This window comes from Gossypium hirsutum, chromosome D12 (assembly GCF_007990345.1).
Source record: "Gossypium hirsutum isolate 1008001.06 chromosome D12, Gossypium_hirsutum_v2.1, whole genome shotgun sequence".
Taxonomy (NCBI): domain Eukaryota; kingdom Viridiplantae; phylum Streptophyta; class Magnoliopsida; order Malvales; family Malvaceae; genus Gossypium; species Gossypium hirsutum.
Genome location: NC_053448.1, coordinates 12,475,077 through 12,497,471, shown reverse-complemented (window position 1 = coordinate 12,497,471; position 22,395 = coordinate 12,475,077). Strand labels below are relative to the sequence as shown.

Here is a 22,395-nt window from a genome sequence, read left to right as displayed (position 1 = left end):
AGATTGAAATTTGTGACACCATCGAACTTCTCAATTTTAAACCTTATTGTTTCCATCTCTGAATGGGTTAATATACAAAAATTGAACTAGCTTTGATACCACTTGTTGTGGATCAACCTGATTAAGTAACGAACAAGTAGAAAAAGTGAAAGAAATTGAGAAATTGAATACAAAAATTTAATGTGGAAAAACCACTCCAAAGAGGATAAAAACCATGGGCAAAGATAATTTTACTATAATGGCAAAAGAACGAAAAGCACAAAAGATGGAGATAAAAATTAAATCTCGAAAACCCGAAAATAAAGAACCCTCAAAACTTAAACACAAAATTCTCTAAAAGTGTTATGAGTTTTAATCTCTAATGGGTGGTGTATTTTCTAAGGTTGTAAAAGAGTCTATTTATAGGCTAAATTCATAGGTTAAATAATAAAATAATCTAAACTAATTAGAGTTTGATTCAAACAAATAAACAGAGTTTAACTGGAAGATTATTTCTTAAATTTGACTGAAATAGGAGTAACACTTAACAGAAAGAAAAGAAAGCATGAAGAGGGTTGACTCACAAAGCGAAAATGGTGCCACCCCATTGAAAAGCAAATCGATCCCGAGAGGAACCAAAATCCGACTTTGCAAAACTGGAGTACACTTCCAAATTCATCCCTGCCAATCCTAAGCTTCCCATTTTTTTTTCTTCCTTCAATGGTTATCAAAACTTCCAAAGAATATTGCCTTGTTTTTAGACTGAGCTTGGGATATACGTTTGGTGGGCGGTTGGTTGTTGCTTTTGGCACCATCAACGTCGGGAATACCCAAAACCCGAATTCTCTACCCTCTTGACCTTTTTTTTCTTACAATCTCTGTCATGTGGCAGTTATATATTTGCTACTTTGTAGGAAAAAGCTAAAAAGAAAAAAAAAGTAAAAACAATATTGAACAAATTGATCAAATATATGTAAAAAATTTAGCTTGAAATATATATTAAGAGACAAGGATAAATGTTGACTTTATTATTATATCAATTAAAATTATATAAAAATCGATGAAAAATAATTATATTATAAGTAATTGATCACTTTCAAAAATTATTATTAAAATTTTGATAAGAATTATATTTTTGGAATTTTTTTATAAATACCAATTTATTCTATAAAATTTGAGAGACATAGTAGAGGTGGTAAGAAATTTTTATTTCCGAAAGGAATCAAATTTTATGGAAAGTTTCATTTATTAAGTATTTTTAGTAGATTTAGTCAATTTCATTATAGGTTCTAATCATATGTATATATATATTTTTTATACAATGCCTAGAACTACCCATAGCCCCTCCCAACTCATAAATGGGAGGATAATGTGCTTCAGTATACTCAAACTCACGTCCTCTTGCATTAACAATAATACTCATACCAATTGGGTCACAAGTTAAGATTTATTAAATAACGATTATTTTGAATTGTTTTTATCAATTGCAATATTAAATTTATAAGAATTGCTACTATAAATCTTAAATTGCTTTGTGAATGTAACATCTATAGTTTTAAAAATTAAGAGATAAATGAACCCATGTGTTGGCTTGATGATCAGGATATTCACTATCTTAGTTGTGGCTTGAGTTCGAGTTTCGCTAACTATATTATTGTAAATCTTAAATTTCTTTTTAAAAATTGAGAGAGAATTAACATCTAAGTTAATAAATTAGCTAATTAAGTACATCATTAAAAATAAGAATATTTTGCAAGTAAATAAAGCAAAATTTATAAATCAACCCAAATAAATGTTTGAATCGAATCCCTAAAATACATTATTTAAATTTAAAATAATAATTATTTAAATAAGATTTTAAGTATTTATGAAAAATATTTTCAAACTTTATTAATAATATTTAAAAATCATAAAATAAAGTTTATTTGTCAAAATAAGTGTAAAGATTCAAAATCAATCATTGATATGAAAAAATAAAAAATTAAATTGAATTATAGTAAACGATTTTAATCAAACCAAATCGATAACACCTTTATATTAAATGTATATAAATGTGTGAAAAAATATATATAAAGAATTTACATGTAAAAGTAAAAGTATATAAAAAGTTAAGTAAGATGTGAATATAAAGAAAAGGCAAAACATACCTTTATAATTTAAATAATAAATATTTATTAAAAATTTAAATAATAAATATGCAATGCTATAAATATAAAAAAATAGCACAAAAATAAATATAAAATATTAAAAAAAATTTTCTCCTCCTTTCCTTTCCTTCCCTTTCACTTTTTTACACCCAAAACGTCAAAAGTAATTAGATAGAAAAGGACAGGTGTATGAGTGGGATTATAGGGGTGAATGTTCGATTGAATCGAGTAAAAATTATTTGAGTTAATCGAGTTCACGAGTTCTATTTTATTATTTTTAACTTTATTTTTATTTTTTTTAAATCGAGTCGAATAAAATGAAATTCGAGTCGAGCCGAATCAAGTGAAATTGTTCGAGTTAAATTAAAAAACTAAACATGTCAAATTAAAATATTGTTATAGTATAAATATATTCATGTTAGAGCACATAAATTTAAAATCATATATATTTGAAAATTTTTTCAAAGAAAAATAATAAAAAACTAAGATAATTTAATATGATAAAATTGAATCTTTAATTAACTTATTTAGGTCTCCAAAATTATTATTTTAGAAAAATTTTAAAATTTTAAAATTCTTTATATATTTTTTAGAATTTTTATATTTTTAAAAATATAAATTTTAAAATTTTTATAAAGATTTTGAATTTTTAAAAATTATTTTGAATTAGATTGTAATTTTTGTTGAGAGAGAGGTCAATTTGCTCATTTTCAAAGTTGACAGGGACCAAAAGAGTATTTACACCAATTTGTTATTCGAACCATTCGAGTTATTCGAATTATAAATTTCAACTTGACTTGAACTCGAAGCTCGATTCGATTAACTCGAACGTCGAATTTTTTTCAATTTATTTGAATCGAATCGAGTTTTTGATATTTTTATATTCTTATAGATTTGATCATTTTTAATATGGTTATTTTTAAAAATGTATATTTGCTGACTCTGTTCATTTAAATATATTAAATAATTTAATGTGATATATTCATTTTAATTTAGTTGTATATGGCTTTATTGTCACATGATTAAAATAAATAAATCACATAAAAGGAAAAGAAAACAAGTTGATCTCATAACTAAAAATATAAAATTGGAAATTAAAAATAAAGGAGGTTAAAGAAAAAGAAATTAATTTAAAGCTTTGTAGGAAAGCATTGGAAGGTAGAAAGTGGGAAATGAAGGCCATTAAGTAGTTGAAAGCAAATGAAATTGATTTCCACAATGGATACGCCCATGCCAAACCCAATCATCATTTAAATCACTATTTCTAGATTTCATAATCTTAAACACAAAATTCTCTTTCAGCTATATTCATAATCACCATTATTCAGGTTTTAGACTTTCAAATTAAACATTATATTCAAAATTTGCATATAAAATTATGTTTAATTTTATCTATATTTGTAAATGACTTTAATTTTTTTAAAATATATGTATATGATTTTTAATTTAAAATTTAATAATTTTATATATTTTCATTTATTAAAATTATATATATGCAACTTAACATTTATTTATGTTTTCATAATAGTATTATATACTATTATAGATTTAATTTTATGTGTTATAAATTACATAATACAATATATTACAAACTTAAAAAAAAAATCATGTCAGGCTCGGGCCTTGGAATGTTTGAGTTCGAAACTAGTGCGTATTTTAAATGAGCCTATTTTTTTTTTGTCTAAGCTTATTTTTTGAACTTAATATTTTTTTTCTCAAACTCTCTTAAAATCCAAATGAAGCTTTTGTTGGGAAATATGTCCATATTGTAGTAAACATGTAACTGTTTTCTATGTATTTGAACGATGAATAAATAAATAAAGTTAATTTCACATTTTACTATTATGTCTTTTGTGTTTTTGTCTTTCATGTTTTGCATACATAGCAAAATTATGACAAGAAAATTTTAGTTCATTGATTACCTAAGTTCAAACTGATGATAAGTGGCATTGTAAGAACGTTTACATTGTGAGAAAGACATAGATGTATTCCCGTAATCCCGTAAAAGAATCAAAGTGAGCATTTGATTCAAATACTTAGAATGATTATTATGTCTTCTACAATTCTAATTGGAGAAACGGCTAGTCTTGGTTATTGGAGCAGGTGACTCTACGAGTAGAGACATAGATGTATTCATTGGAAGAATGATACATTGGACTGGACCCAAGATGAATTAATTCTAAACCCGTTTGTGAATTAATTCACTCGTGATGTTCATGGTGCGATTTACCTAAATACTGAGTTAGTCATTGACCATGCGTATGTAACCTATGTGCTTTGGTATAAGTGGAGGCTTATGCTCTAAAGATGATCGAGCCCATAGCTGGTATGTTGGGTACATGACTTGTGTATTACATCACTTTACTAGCAACAATGGAATTCATAGCTCGATTAAAGATTTAACAATATCCTCTCATTGGCATTGTGTGGATTGATAAATATGGAATGTGACCATGGGTTGCTTGTTCTCGAACAAGCAATTTATCACAGTCATTTGTTGACAGTAACCATATTAATCATTAAGAAGACACAATGGTGATAATGAGATAAAACAAGATTATATTGAGTGTACGGATTTAATTCAAAGGAATCAATGATATCATTAAGAACACACACATGACGAGGTCATTGGACAAAACAATTGGATGAATTGCTTTCGTAAAAAGTATACAATAAAGAGTTTTCAATCATGGTACTTCTTGTGGACTGACTTAATTATTAAGTAATTGTGAATTATCGGAATGAGGCTTTTGAACATAATTGTAATTATTAGAGTCTAATTGTATATGTCTAATTGGTCCCTCTGCTAGCTCAACAAAAGCTCGATCGAATTGCATTTGAATCAAAATAAAATTCTATGTGTAACACCCCCAACCCGTATCCCTCGCTGGAACCAGGTTACGGAGCATTATTGGAGATTACAGATCAAACAGAAAGAAATCTCAAACATTTTATATCATCAAAACAAGTCATCAAAGCATCATTTTAATCCAAATTATAAACTCTCCAAAATAGATCTTATAACTTCATTTACAATCAAACCATAAAATAACTAATATTTAGACACTTTAGGTACATGCCGACACAAAGAAATAAACATCACCATATTTGAGTTCGGGATCGTTGTTGGATGCTGAATCAGCGATCAAACTTAAGTACTTAATCTGCGCACGGAAAACAAAACCGTACGCTGAGTAAAAACTCAGTGGTATTTCTATAATTCGAATATTTAAAAATAAAACAATAAAATATGTATAATAAAATGTCAAGCACAATTGAACATTTAAAACCATACGATACTCAATTATCATCACTTTGCTATATATAATAGCTTTCCACATTCAATTCATGAGTATATAACTCGTGTATTCCATGTATTTATAACATATTTCATATTATGTTTTCAATTCACTATCGTTTTTCACATTCTATTTTCAATTCACTATCTCATATTCTTATTCTTAGCCCAAAGTAGATTTTATAGAGCACACCGAATATACGGAACATATACAGAGGTGCATTATTATGCACTAATGAACAGAGAGCACTGAAGTGCTATGTAGAGAGCACAGATGTGCTAAACAGAGAGCACTAACGTGCTAAATATCAGAGAGCGCGCTAGAGTTCCTTAATGGCATGCCACTAATATCTCAGTAGTTCTAAATTCCATCTTTTTGGGTATTAAAATTGAATTTTATACATATAAAAAATAATTCAATTATCATATTTGCACAATTTCACATTTACACATATATATTCATAATATATATTCCACTTTAATTCAACCAATATAATTTCATCACATATCAAGACAATCCATTTCAATTGTAAAACACAATAATTCTCACCTCAATCACTTACTATAACATTTAATCAAAATACAAAAATTAATAATTAGATCCGGATATTAGAAATACAAACCAAGAATTCCGAGCTATTCCTCGTCGACTATATTTTTTTTCCCTTTTTAGTCGAGAATTCCGGTACAACGTTAGCTACGAAATTAAAACAATTAAAAATCATTAATACAACACAATTCAATCTCACATTAAATATTTCAATTTTTACTTCATATTTGCCTAAATTTCAATTTAGTCCCTAAACCGAGACTAACTTTTATTCTCAAAACTAATTTCATATTTTCATTCCATTCCCACTTTAAACTAATTTAAATCTCTAATTTCACCATAAATCCCTAATTTTGAAATTCTCTCAATTTAGTCCCTATTAATTCAAAAATTATGTTTTATTTTACAAATCAACCTTTTACTAACTTCTAACTTGAAATTCAATCAATTTAACCCCTATTTCATCAATTAATTCAACATAACTCATGTCTAAAAATCAACTATCTTTCAAAATTTCAACATAAATCATGACATATTTTGTTCTAGAACTCCAAAAACTCAAAAATTACAAGAAATGAGATTAAATTAACTTACCAATTGAGCTTGGAACTTCAAAACCCCAAAATTCCCTTTTCTTTCTTTCCTTTCTCCTTCTCTGTTGCGTTTTTCAATTCTGTTTCTTTCCTTCTTTTCTATTTGTTATATATAATAATAATAATGATAACAACAACAATAATAATAATAATATTATTATTATTATATAATTAATATAATACTTATTTATTAAGTAAATAAATATAATATATATTAACTAAAATATCTCAGATATTTCTTTAGTTATGCGGTCTCAACTTTAGAAAAAGGCATAATTGTCTATTTGGTCCTTTTAACTTTTCTTTAATCTTTAATTAAACTTTTATCTCTATTACAATATAATCCTTTTTCATAATTAACCTTAATTTAGACAAATTCACTAAATTAAAACTTGATTAACTACACAAATAACTTCGTAATATTTATGATAAATACTTACGAGTCCAATTTACTGAAATGGATCTCGGGAATTTTTTTTCAATTTTATCCTTTTTAATCAATTATCCACCTAAACGTTAACATTTCTTAACGAAACTTTAATACTACCTTAATGGCACTCCGTAAATATTTTTATATATTTACGGCTCAGTTTATAATATCGAGGTCTCGATACCTCGTTTTCGACCCGATTTACCTAATAATTTCTTTTAAATCACAAAATTCAGTAATTCAAAAATATTTCTAAAATCACGCTTAACTTATAATTATTAATTAATAAAATTTTCTAACTTTTTCATCGAATTTAGTGATCTCAAATCACTGTTCTGACACTACTGAAAATTGGGCTGTTACACTACGACTTTGGAATTAATTTAATTGAGTCGATTTATTCAATGTTAAATTAAATGAGGCGATTGTGAGAATTGTTCAACTACAGAATTTAGTTAAAGAATTATCTTGAAAAATCTAAGTGATTTTTGAGAAAATTAATTTTGATAAAGTAAAATTAAATTAATCAAATAAATTAAAATTAACACGATGTTTTTGGAAATTAATTTTCAAGTCAGAAAACTGATCAAATAGGTAACTAAATTTGAAAATTGGGCTCGAGAATCCAAAATTGAGGCTGAGACCCAAAAACTGGTCGAATCAAGCCTAGTATGTGAAATCGAGCTGACGGTCCAATCGGTGGCAGGATCGAACCGGCCGGGCCATCACTAGCTCGAACAGAACCAACTTGGGGTGTCGTGAGGGTGTCGCACCTGGGATGGCACCATCAGACACGACAGTGTCGACGACGACGACGATGACATTCTGATGGTTGGCGGGTGGTTCTTCAGTGATTGAGCAATGGAGGAATCACACTTCTACTGGGACTTTACCAAATAATTTGATTTCAGATTAACTATTCCAAAAATAATATTATTTTAATAAATTTAATATTAAATTAAATTTAATACTTATCTTGATAGTATTCTATTAATTTAATATTAAAGTGATTATTTTAATATTAAATTTAATTTAATTTTTATTGTCATAACGTTGCCTACATAAGAGTACGGAGACCTAGTAAGCAAAGCTAGACACGAAGGGACTAAATTACGTAGAGTCGCCACTAACCAATTAGGGCTAGGTTGGTTAGCCACCTATCGTCTAAAAATCTAGAATTAATATTACGGAAAAATCCTAACAATCTAGACTCGATCTCATTACCAAATACTGGGTTTGGGTGTGACAGCCCAAAATTGACCCTAGTCGGGAAGTGGTTTCGGGACCGCTAAACCGAGTCACCGAAATGTTCGAATGTGATATTTATGGTCTAGAATATGTAATTATGAATGTGTGAAAATTTCAAGCTTCGATTTAGTCGATTGCATGTGAGTTTTAGTAAATAGGACTTATGTGAGAAAATTTTGAAATGTGATAGGTCAAAGCATAAGGACCTATTAGTGCATGTTGAAAAAGGGGGGACTTGCATGTCAATTTCCCCCCTCTATTAGTAGTGGCCGGCCATGACAAGCATGGTAGACCAAGTGTGATGGGCAAGAACATGTCATAAACATGTTGAGTTAGTGTGTCATGGGAAGTATGATAAAATAAGGAGCATGGGCATAAAATAATGAAAGGGAATATGATGAAAACAAAAAAAAGTGTGTGGTTGTTTCCCCCCCATTGCCGTGAGTTAAAGAAAAGAAAAAAAAATTTTTGTTCATCCTTTTTCATCTTCTTTTGGCCGAAAATTCTAAGGAAGGAGGAAGGAGTTCTTGCTTCATGTTTGGTTTGGAAGAGGATTAGGAGGAGGTTTGGCCATACTTGTATCTAGATCAAGGTATGTTTGAGGTTGTGCCATGAGATTCATGCATGTTTTTTTAGTTGCTAGCTTGAGTTCTAATTAGCCCATGGTTCAAATCTTTGCTATGTTATGGGGATGATATTCGGCCTAGGTGGATTTTGTATTAATGCCATTGCATGCTAAATATGAAGCTTGTTAATGATGCATGTGATGGTGGATTGATGATTCTTGAATCTTCTTTTTAGCATTTTTGAGTGAGCACATATGTGCATTGGTTGCTAGATGGAGAAGAATCGGCTAGCAAGTTGTGTGCTAAGGCCGAATATAATTTTTGTATATTAATGAGTAATGCATGTGTTAAATTGATGGAAAGGGGGAGGATGCTTTACTAGTGTATATATGTGTGTATTAGCCAAGTTTTGAACTTGAAACAAAATGGTGTTTAGTCAATACAAGTGACCATACTTGTAGAATGTATTAAGTGTTGCAATCGGCCCCAACATAGACATGCATATTCGGCCATAGGAAGGAGATTGGTGTTGCATGTATTCGGTCAGAGGCAAGCATATTGATGCTTTTGTCTTGGCTTAGAAAATTCGGCCAAGGGGGAAAATTAGCCAAAATGTTGAGTTTGATTCATGATTCCGTACATATGTGACTTTAATGTCTAATGTATAAATATGGGCTAAGTGCCTTGTGTTCCTCTTTTCGATGCTCAAATGATTAAATCAATTTATTTGTTTAATTAAGCTCAAGAGCAAAGGGGAACTAAATCCGATAAAGGGAAGGAAAAAGTGGTCGAATAGCTATCGGAATCGTTCGACAACATCCGAGGTAAGTTCTTGAGTAAAAGAGCTTAAATTATGATTTGATTAGATCATGTTTTAAGCAAATTAAAATCATGCTCTTTGTGTGTGGCTATTGAGCCGAAATTGCAAGAATGATAAGTGTCTTGTGTTCGAGTTTTGCTAACGAAAATGAAATACGAATGTGCCATGATTTATTGTTAAATGTGCATGGTTATTTGAATGATGTCCGGGCTAAGTCCCGAAGGCTTTGTGCTAAGTGACCATATCCGGACTAAGATCCGAAGGCATTTGTGCGAGATACTAATTCCGGGCTAAGCCCGAAGGCATTTGTGCGAGATACTAATTCCGGGCTAAGCCCGAAGGCATTTGTGCGAGTTACTAAATCCGGGTTAAGTCCCGAAGGCATTTGTGCGAGTTACTATAACCGGGCTATGTCCCGAAGGCATTTGAACTAGTAGCTATATCCGGTTAAATTCCGAAGGTACGTGATTTGGGAATGAATGATCTTGCTGTAAAAATTTCAGTTAATACGCTTGAAACATCCCAACATTAAGGTATGTTTTGTATGTGCTTTGAATTAGTTGAGCCATTACAAATAAGTATTCGCTCAGTTGATAAATGAGCTACCGGCCTTTGGCTAAGTTGATCTTTGTGTATGAATAAAAGGGTTGGTAATGTGAAGTAAGTATGATATTGAAAAATTGTGCATACGAAATTATCCGTTTAGCTACATGAATGCTATACTTTTGTTGTGCTGGAATCCCTTGCTCAAAACTTACTAAGCATAAATTGCTTACTCCGTCTCCTTGATTCTCTGTTTTATAGATTTTGGTTCTCCAGCTATCGGACTCGGGATTTTGAAGTCGAAGTCGCCCACACTATCAAAGCCCCCCTTTTGGTACAATTTTGGTTGAACTTCGAAATGGCATGTATAGGACTACCCTTTTTGTTGGGGGTCATGGACCCTTTGGACTTGTATAATTTTGGATAGCCATGCGAAAATGGCTTATATATGTTTGAGTATAATGTTATAATCATTTGGTATGGATATGGTTATTGAGAGGTGTGGATATGCTTAACAAGGATTGGCCATGGGAATGGTTAATCACTATCATAAATTGTGCTATTTATGCTAAAAGGGCTAGTTGAATCATGGAAACTATGAAATAGGTAAAGTCTACCTTAAAGGCAGATGCTGACAGCAGCAGTGATGTAGATTTGGAAAATCACTAAAAATATTAGGAATGGAATTAAATAGTGAATAAATTATTTAAACGAACCTTGATGAATCTATTTTCATAGGAAAGTAACGAAACGATCATATGGACAGTATGTTAAGAGATATTCAGGTTCTCGTAAGACAGGGCCAGAACGGTTTCTGGATTCCCTGTTTCGACTTTGGAAAATAATTATAAATTAACCAGAGATAATTAGGAGTCATGTCATATATGTATAGATTCCTCTTTGAGTCTAGTTTCTATAGAAACAAACGACATCAGTATTGAAGCCCTGTACAGGGAAATATCCAAGTCGTAATGCGCAAAGGTCAGTGTAGTCGATCCCTGTAACATGGGAGACTTTGACTAATAAACTGTACTAATTGGCCAAACCAAAAATTCTAGAAAAAAATATGTAGATGGGCATATGAGTCTAGTTTCAGGGAAAATTTACGGAACTGGATTCCGAGTTTCTGAACTCAAGATATGATTTTTTTAAGCGACTAGTACGCAGATTGGCAGTGTCTGGGAAATTTTTTTATAAGTGGTTTAAAGTCTGTTAACACCTCGTGTTCGACTCCGGTGACGGTCTTGGGTTCGGGGTGTTACATTTGATTGGTATCAGAGCTACGGTTTAGTCGATTCTAGGACTACCGTAATGCGTTGGGTCTAGCTATACATGCCATTTTATGTGATTATTTGATAGTGTGGTGATTTCTGACATTTGCAAATGTGTTTATTTATAGTAATGGATCCCGATCCCGACCGAGCGGTAGCTGATGATCTTGAGAGTGTAGCGCCTGCTCCCGCACAAGGGACAGCGCCGGCGGACTCTCAACCTAATGCTAGTAACCCGAATGATGAAGCTAGACAAGCTTTCTATAGCGTGATAAATGATTGGTTCAACCAATACATTCGAACTAATACGGTTGTTCCACAACCTCCATTCCCGACAAATACCACCCCCGCACCTACAATACCTCCGGTAACTGACCAAATAAGGTCAAATAAGCCCCCAGTTGACAGAATCCGAAAACATGGGGCTACTGAATTTAAAGCTACGGATAGCGACGATGCCGAGCAAGCTGAATTTTGGTTGGAGAACACTATCCGGGTACTCGATGAGCTATCTTGTACACCCGATGAATGCCTAAAGTGTACTATCTCCTTGCTACGCGATTCTGCCTACTATTGGTGGAGTACTCTGACTTCTGTTGTGCCCGAGAACAAGTAACTTGGGAGTTTTTCCAAACTGAGTTTCGGAAAAAGTATATCAGTCAGAGATTTGTTGATCAAAAATGGAAGGAATTTCTTGAGCTTAAGCAAGGTTCTATGTCAGTTACTGATTACGAGCGAAAATTTGTTAGACTTAGTAGATACGCTCGGGAATGTGTTTCGTCCGAGGCTATCATGTGTAAACGCTTCGAGGATGGGCTGAATGAAGATATAAAAATGTTCGTTGGCATTCTTGAAATACGAGAGTTCGTAGTACTTGTCGAGCGAGCTTGTAAAGCCGAAGAGCTTAGAAAAGAAAAACAAAAAGTTGATGTGGGAACTGGGGAGTTTCGTAAAAGATCCTCGGGAAAGTCTCTTCAACAGGCATCGAAGAAATTTCGAGATGATGTGGGCCGGTCTAGAGGCACTTCGGGCCTTTTTAGACGAGATCGTGATCGACCCCCTGTGGGTACACGAGGCACTTCGGTCGCCAGTGTTGGGAATGAACGTCGAGATAGAACGGAATGTCGATATTGCGGTAAATGGCATTCGGGGAGTTGTAGATTCCCTGACCGCTCCTGTTACAAGTGCGGATCAGTTGACCACTTCATTAAAGATTGCCCGAGGTTGTCTGAACAGAATGTAAATCAGAGTGGGAAACCGGGTGCTACCACTACTCGAGGTAGACCATCTAGAAATACGGGCAATGCTAGCGGTGGTCAGAGAGGATCTAGAGAAGCTACGACCAGATCCGAGGCTCGTGTGCCTGCTAGAGCTTATGCTATACGTGCCCGCGAGGATGCTTCTTCGCCTGATGTTATTACCGGTACTTTTACTCTCTTTGATACTAATGTAATTGCTTTGATTGACCCCGGTTCTACTCATTCTTACATATGTGAAACCTTAGCATCCAGTAAGACTTTACCTATTGAGTCTACTGAGTTCGTAATTCGGGTGTCAAATCCCTTGGGTCGTTACGTGCTTGTCGACAAAGTGTGTAAGAAATGTCCCCTAGTAATTCGAGGTTTCTGTTTTCCGGCGGACTTGATGCTTTTGCCGTTTGATGAATTTGATGTTATTCTTGGTTTGGATTGGTTGACCGCGCATGATGCAGTTGTGAACTGCAAAAGCAAGACTATTGATTTGAGGTGCGCAAATAACGAGATAATCCGAGTTGAGTCTACGGACTTAAAGGGGTTGCCAGCTGTAATATCCTCAATGTTGGCCCAGAAATATGTAAGAAAAGGGTGCGAAGCATACCTTGCGTATGTACTTGATGACAAAGAATTAGAAAAGAAACCCGAATCTGTGCCGGTGGTTTGTGAATACCCGGATGTTTTTCCTGAAGAATTACCGGGTTTACCACCTGTTCGGGAGATAGAGTTTGGTATTGAGCTTGTACCTGGGACTACGCCGATTTCGATAGCTCCGTATCGTATGGCACCAACCGAGTTAAAAGAATTGAAAGCTCAGTTGCAAGAATTGACGGATAGAGGTTTCGCTCGACCAAGTTTCTCACCTTGGGGTGCACCAGTATTGTTCGTGAAAAAGAAGGACGGAACCATGAGGTTGTGCATTGACTATCGTCAGCTGAATAAAGTGACAATAAAGAACAAATATCCGTTACCGCGTATTGATGATTTGTTCGACCAACTGAAGGGAGCCTCAGTGTTCTCAAAAATAGATTTGAGATCGGGCTATTATCAGTTGCGAATTCGAGATTCGGACATACCCAAAACTGCCTTCAGAACGAGATATGGTCACTACGAATTCTTAGTGATGCCGTTTGGACTCACTAATGCCCCTGCGGTATTTATGGATTTGATGAATCGGATCTTCAGACCATATTTGGATCGGTTCGTAGTTGTGTTCATTGATGACATCTTGGTCTATTCAAGAGATGAGACCGAACATGCTGAGCACCTGAGATTAGTGTTGCAAATTTTGCGGGATAAGCAGTTATATGCTAAGTTCAGTAAGTGTGAGTTCTGGTTAAGAGAGGTTAGCTTCTTGGGTCACGTGGTATCCGCATCGGGTATTCGAGTTGACCCGAGCAAAATTTCAGCCATACTTAACTGGAAGCCTCCAAGAAATATTACCGAAGTTCGGAGCTTCCTGGGGCTCGCCGGTTATTACCGACGATTTGTAAAAGGTTTCTCGATGATAGCCACACCAATGACGAAGCTACTTCAAAAGGATGTTAAGTTCGAATGGACGGAGAAATGTCAGAAAAGTTTCGATCAACTGAAAACTTATTTGACCTACTCATGATTTACAATTCACCTACAAAAATCTTTAGTTTTAATCTTGAATAAAGTCATAAAAAATATTTACATATTAACTTAAGATTCTAATCCTATACGATATTTAAAACTAATTTAAAAACCTAAAAAAAATCTTACATATTATTTATAATTTTTCTAAGGTAAAATGGTAGGTAAGATCTTAAGGACTAACCTAAATCCAAATGTAAAAACCTTATGGTTTCATTAAAATATAACACCTACTTAACTAACTTCATGTTAACAATTATAGGATGGAAAAATGACCTAAAGTTCTCTCTTTTAAAACGAATAGTAATAAAATAGGAAAATTAATTAAATTGGCTAAAGTTAATGAAAAGTTAAAACTCTTTCAAAATGATAATAATAAAAAAAATTAAATAAATGAAATAAATAAGACCTTAACATGATGATAATAATAATAACAATAATACACCTTATTCATAATACAATAAAAGAATCAAAGTAACATAAATAAATAATATTAAAATATATGTAAGGGGAATGCGTAAAAATAAATAAATAAAAATAGACATGAAAATAAATAAAAATGAAATAAGAATAAATAAAAATTATACAAGTGTGAATAAATATAAAACATTAAAATAAAGTGCATAATTAACATTAAATATATAATGTATAAATGCAAGTGAAATGGAAGATATAAGTGTAAAATATTTATTAAAGATGGAAGCAAAATGACATAACTTGATTTTAGAACTAAAAGATAAAAAATGTGGAAGACAGAGGACTGATGTAACAATTAATTTGCTTTTAATTTTTAAATTTCGGATTAAATCGAATGTTTAAAAAAATAAAAGGGTTACAAGTGTAAATAGGCCAGAGAGTGAGGGTGGTACTGCAAAAAAATAGAGTATTTTTTGTAAATTTAAAAAGTAAGGAGGGTGAGAATTAGAGGTGTCCATGGGCCTGAGATTTTTTCCAGGCCTGGACCGGGGAAAAAAATATGGAACCCGGGCCCGACCCGTTTTTTGATTAAAATTAAAATTATATTTTTATTAAAATTAAAAAAAATTGTTATTAAAATTAATTGTTATTAAAATTATATCAAATTATATTTTTTTGTACCAGTCAAAACATTTTGTAAAATTTAACATTTTGTTAGTAAAATTATTAATTGTTAATTGTATTAATTGTTAATAAAATTATCAAATTATATCAAATTATTAATTGTTACTACCAGTCAAAATATTTTGTAAAATCTAACATTTTGTTAGTAAAATTATTAATTGTTAATTGTATTAATTGTTAGTAAAATTATCAAATTATATCAAATTATTAATTGTTACACCAGTCAAAACATTTTGTAAAATCTAACATTTTGTTAGTAAAATTATTACTTGTTAATTGTATTAATTGTTAGTAAAATTATCAAATTATATCAAATTATTAATTGTTACTACCACTCAAAACATTTTGTAAAATCTAACATTTTGTTAGTAAAATTATTAATTGTTAATTGTACTAATTGTTAGTAAAATTATCAAATTATATCAAATTATTAATTGTTACTACCAGTCAAAACATTTTGTAAAATTTGACATTTTGTTAGTAAAATTATTAATTGTTAATTGTATTAATTGTTAGTAAAATTATCAAATTATTAATTGTTAGTAAAATCTAACATTTTGTATCAGTCAAAACATTATGAATTGAATTAAATTGGTATAAGTATGTATTAGTCTTGAGAGAAGCATGCATTTATCACATCTAACTACTTTGTTCGAAACTCAGAGCTATGAGTATAGGCCTTGACTAGTTCTTTTCCGCCCAAATTTACAACCTGATTACAACCTTTGTAATATCAGTAACAAACTAACAATACTCTCAAATCTCCCATAGGTAGTTCATTATTCTCAACTCTCAACCTCGGCCATTAATGCCAACTCCCTAGCCATCATTGCTATAAGTCTAATTTTATCACTTCCAATTCTATCCTGTCACCTAAATTTTATAACAAAATATTTAAACATACTTAATTTTATAGCAATAAACAACAAACCATAATATTCATACATTAATCCATCAACATATTTAATTTTATAACAAAATATAAATTGTAAGCTAAATTAAATTTTAAACATTTAGAAAGAAAGTATCTTAAAAAGCAATTGAAGGGATCCATTGTTAATGATTTCTTAAAAAATTCAAACGCATAAATTAAGCAAAATACAACGAAAATATAGTAAATTAAAATCTGCTAAGAACACATAGATAAACTTCTTTACCTTGAATGAAATTCAAACTGCATAAATTAGAACATGTGTATTGCCAACACATGCTAACTCAACTAAAATTCCAAATCAAGATTATGGCTTAAATTATGAAATAAGCAGAAAAGGTAATAAACTGGAAAGAAAAAGGATGGATTTGAGTTATAGAAGACTAGGTGTTAAAAGCAATGTTGTTGCAGCTGGGCCGGCATGGGAAACTAGAATGAAGAGCGATGAATTTAGAGGTGGAATCAAGGTTTTCAATGGAGAAGATGAAGATGAAGAACAAGAAAACATCAATAGTGATGGTGATAAAAGATTGTAGAAATGACAAAGTGTCGGTGGTAGCAAGAGAAAGACTTGGAAAAATGAAAGCTTTGATGGCTTCAAGAAGAACCCAAATAAGGTAGTAGCTAAAGGAAGATCCATGGAACATTGTAAAGATTTGAGCTTGGCTGTTGTTGATAATGGGATTAAGAAGAAGAGTCCGGTTCGGTCAAGAAAGGAAGATCTGATGGAAATGAGAAAAACCAATTCTTATGAGGAAGCAAAGATCTCAAGTTCATAAAAGGACTGCAAAAACATATTCAAATAGAAATGAAGATTTGGGTTTGGATTCCATTGAAGAAAATGAGAAGAATCCAGTTGAAACAGACAAGGTTCAAATATCTCTACTAATGGAGCCAACAGCATAATCTCTGGTGCCATACATCTTATGAGTGCAGGAAGCAGTGATTATATTTAGAACTACTACATCAATCCTCTAGTTAACAGAATCTATACACCCGATCAGTTCTCTGATATTCTTATAAGATCCTACACTACTTTCATTCAGGTATCATTTAGCATTTGCATTTACTTATAGGGGCTATTATGTTTGTTGAAAACGCTTATGAGGATCACGCAACTTTTAACATATATAATATCTAGAGAGATTTCTTTCCACAGACATTAACGAATAAAATTAGCAACATTATTACCCAAAAATCAAAATAATTAACATAAAAATTCATATGAAGTTATGAACAATTGAACATTAAAGAATAAACAAACGGTTTACCTTAAATACGATTTTGTTGGCGATTCGGGAATAAACAAACCCTTAAATGCTTGATTCTGGAATTGGGTGGAGGACGGAGGTGGATCGGTGGAGGTCTTGACGGTGGAGGTGGATCGGTGATTTGGTGTAGACAGGCAGACAACTTGATTTTGGAATTGGGAAAAAAAGAGAGGAAAGCACGATAGGGTTAGGGATTTTGGAAGACAGACTATCGGGGAATTGAAAACTAAAACTAAAAACTTAAAACTTAAAACTAAAACTAACTAGTATATTTTAAACATAAAAAATATATATATATTTAATATATTTTCGGCCCGTGCCATGCCAGGCCGAGCCCAGGCCAAAAAAATTTTGCCTAAGAAAACGGGCATCATTTTTTACCCAAGCCCATATTTCGGGCCTATATTTTTACCCGAACCCTCCCAAATTTTGGGCGAGCCATCAGGTCAGGACGGGCCGCCCGACCCATGGACACTTCTAGTGAGAATAAATTACCCATTTTTGGCAGCTATCAATGAAAAAAAAATTATTCATTTTTTTTATTTTAACCTCATTGTTTCTAAAAAAAAACCTCTTCCTCTTTCTCTTCCAACTTCTATGTTGGCCATGGCTCCACAACCGAAGAGCCCTATGACTCTCCAGCCTCCGGTGGTTGAGTCACCGCATACGGTGGTCAATTTTTTTTTTTTTTGCAAAATCAAAGTTTTCTTTAGAAAAAATCATTATTTTTCTTAAAAATTAAAACCTTATTTCGAAATAGTTAAAAAAAATTTAAAACTTTGTTTTAAAATTTTAAACTTTCCTTTAAAATGACTTAAAAAAATAGATTTTTATTTTTAAAAATCTAAACTTTCTCCTTTAAAAAAAACTATTTTTCTTAAAGATTAAAGTTTTTATTTTGAAGTAGTTGAAAAAAAATCAAAATTTTGTTTTAAAATTTTAAACTTTCCTTTAAAATGACTAAGAAAAAATAAATTTTTATTTTTCAAAATCTAAACTTTCTCTTTTAAAAAAAACACTATTTTTCTTAAAGATTAAAGCTTTTATTTTGAAGTAGTTGAAAAAAAAATCAAAACTTTGTTTTAAAATTTTAAACTTTCCTTTAAAATGACTAAAAAAATAGATTTTTATTTTTCAAAATCTAAACTTTCTCCTTTTTTTAGAAAAAAAATACTATTTTTTTAAAGATTAAAGCTTTTACTTTGAAATAGTTGAAAAAAATCAAAATTTTGTTTTAAAAATTTAAACTTTCCTTTAAAATAACTAAAACAAAAACAGATTTTTATTTGTTAAAAAAAAATCAAAACTTTTCCCAAAATCAAGCCTTTTTTAAAAAAAGAAACCTTTATTTTAGAAAGGGAAGGGAAAAAACGGGATTTTTGGGAGCTCCTGGAGTGGAGGACCGACGGTCCGGAGACGTCCCATTCATTGGAGCCCAAAATCCGATCCCTCATGACATGCCTATGGCCAAAAAAAAAAGATAGAAAGAAAGAAAGAAAAAAGAAATAGAATGCTTGTAGTTGTTATGTTTTTTTTTACCTTTTTTTTTCAGAACAAAAATAATGAAAAGCATCTTTTTTTTTTCTTTTCCTTTCATGTTTATATATTGTTTCTTTAATCTTGCTTATCTGTAAAAAATGATAATAATAATATTTAATAATAATAATAGTAGTGATGAGAATAATAATAATTTAGGCATTTAACAAGCCTAAAAAGGAAAAAAGAAAAAAAAAAGAAAAGAAAAATAAAGGTCTCAAATAGACCAAAACCGAGTGGGTTTCGAACGGCCCAAGAGAGAACAAAATTTAAATTGGCCCCCAATCGAGCTCGGACAAAAAATGGCCCTCTTTGTTCGTGGCTTGTGTAGCAAGGAACGTACAAAGACGTAGACACCTAACCACTATCAAATCCCACTCATCATCGCAGTAAAAGAAATAACAAGTTTTTGCAATTACCAAAATCAAAACAGATCAAAACATATTACATTATCCAAAACTAGAAAAGTAGATATCAAACCTGGGTCTCTAAATGTAATGAAAAGTCAATGCAATGAAAAGTAAACTAGAAAAGTAAACGGACCTTCGCACCTGGGTCTCTAGATGCAATGAAAAGTGAATGAACCTCCACATCTGGGTCTCTAAATACAATGAAAAGTAAACGGACCTCCACACATGAGCCTCTAAATTCAATGAATGTTTTCCTTTCTTCCTTTCTTGAATTTTTCATAAAAGGTAATCATTTTGAGAATCATGTTTTTAGGTTGAAAAAGATCAAATCCCTATCCACACACAACAAATCATGAAAATCAAATTTCATGGGATATCACATTAACAAATTTCAAAATGATTTTATAACTTGTAAATTAAATTCTCAAATGATAATTCACTTAACAAACTTGGTACTATGAATTTCATAAATCCACCATTGAAACATAAATTTATTGCATCGAGAGACAACTTGTTAATTCTCATGAACCCGAATTTCCTTTTCATGACTTTGGACTGTTCCAACTATGAACCCTGTACCATGCTCTTTTGCAAAATTGCGTCTTAAAGTAGATATTCTTCAATATAGTTCCTTTCTCTTACTCTCTTTTTATTTTTTTGGTTTCTTTTTTTTATTTTTTTATTTAAGCAAAATCTTCTTTTTATAGACTCTTACATTCTCCAAGTAGATTAATTCCCTAATTTAAACCGGCTATAAGCAATCAGAGATGGACTTGTTCCAAGGTTATAGCGTCGGGTCCAGTTTGGGTGCCAAAGAAAGGGCTAAAATTGGCTCAAATAGATGACTTCAGGGCTCATACTGAATGATCAATTTCTTTGATCTTCATTATCCTCCAAGGCATCTCATATATATTTTTTTGTCTTTTTCCTTTTTTAGAAATCTCTCTAGACTGCTCATTTCTGAGTTTTCACCCTAGAGTTCATCTCCATCTTTTATGTTCTCGAAGACGTTCATAATTTCCCAATGATTAACTTCTTGATTTGAACAATATTCGATCAAAATGGTCTTTTAAGGGTTGTAACGTGGTCTAAGGGTTAAGGGTCAATCAGATAAAGGTTTTTCAAGCTAAAATATATATTATGTGAAAAAATATAAAAACCATGATGAGCTATTTTGAATTTTTGATTTCCCCTTCCATCTCTCAATCACTTTTCTTCGCTCTTACTCCTTCCTATTTCCTTTCTTTTTTGTTTCTTATTCGCTTTCCTTATTTCTTTTTTTTTCGAAATGAGATCAAGATTTAGAATTTTACTTTCATTTTTCATGATCTTTCTTGTCAATCCATGATGTTCGATGGATGACTTTAATTAGGGTTTAGAAAGAAGATACATTAGGCTCAAATGGGGTAGCAAGGGATATAATTTTCTCTAAGTGACGGGGAGAACAAAAGAATGCCATTTATCATTTCAAAATATGGTTAATCTCATCACAAGGTCTTTCTTGGGAATGCGTCCATCTTTTCAATTTGAATTGTGCATAATCTTCATCAATCCATACCCAAAACATCACAAAATGTCCTCCAACGTGGAGGGTGATCCTTCGGCAAGGGTCAATTTTGAACAAATAAGATGGCCCAAAGTGGTTAACAGAGGATGAAATTTTCTTCAAGTGAAGTATACTTCAAAAATGTCCTTCACTTTGAACATGACCAGCTTATTAAGTAATTAACCTTAAGGAGAATGTAAGATTCCAAGGTAAAACGTAACCTCAAAAGTGATGCAAAAAGAAAAGCAAAACAGAAAAAGTCAATATTACTTAATGAGGACAACCCTTTAAGAACAATCAAGCTTAGTTTTTAAGCAAAGTATTTTTTCACTGCATCAGAATTTACAGGGTTCGACATCTTGTCTCTGTCCATTTCAGCGAGAATCAATGCTCCACCAGAGAAAGCTTTTTTCACCACATACGGTCCCTCCCATTTTGGCGTCTTTTTTTCCCAATAATCATGAACATATGGCAGAATCTTCTTGAGTACCAGATCCCCTTCTCTAAACTGCCTTGGTTGCACCTTCTTGTTATAGGCCTTCATCATTCTTTGCTGATACAACTGGCCATGACATAAAGCTGATAATCTATTTTCCTCAATTAAATTCAACTACTCGTATTTCTCTTGTACCCGTCCATCCTCCTCTAGTTGCACCTCTCTTAACACTCGTAGAGATGGGAACAGGTAAAATGACCTCCATGCCATACATTAATGAAAATGGAGTAGCTCCAGTTGAAGTCTTCACTGATGTGCGGTATACGTGGAGAGCAAAAGGGATTTTCTCATGACAATCCCTATAAGTTTCTGTTGTCTTGGAAATGATCTTCTTAATATTCTTGTTTGTGGCATCGACTGCCCCATTCATTTTTGGACAATATGGGGCAGAATTGTGATGTTTGATCTTAAGTTGGGTGTAAACCTCTTCTGTCAAGGCATTGTTCAAGTTCTTGGTATTATCTGAGATGATTCTTTCTAGTAAACCGTATCGACAACTGATCGAGTTAAATTGAAATATGAAGCGACTTCGACCCACTTGGTGAAATAATCAGTTACTACAAAGATGAAGTGATGTTCATTTGATGCTTTCGGTGAGATTGAGCCAATGACATCCATTCCCCACATTGAGAACGGCCAAGGAGACGTCAAGACATGAAGATTGGTAGAAGAAGCGTTAATATTGTCTGCATAAATCTAACATTTATGATATTTCCGAGCATAATTTATACAAACTCGTTCCAACATCAACCATGAATATCCCACCCTTATGATTTTCCTTACCAGAAT

The 22,395-nt window shown here is 31.9% G+C and overlaps 1 long non-coding RNA gene across 1 annotated transcript; it reads right to left on the bottom strand.

The window, feature by feature from the left end:
- Positions 1 to 7,516: 7,516 nt before the first annotated feature.
- On the bottom strand, positions 7,517 to 17,837 carry LOC121224681 (uncharacterized). The gene is made up of 2 exons (XR_005922388.1): positions 17,619 to 17,837; positions 7,517 to 7,884 (listed from the first exon to the last, which is right to left on the bottom strand). It is a non-coding gene; the product is annotated as an uncharacterized lncRNA (long non-coding RNA).
- Positions 17,838 to 22,395: the final 4,558 nt, after the last annotated feature.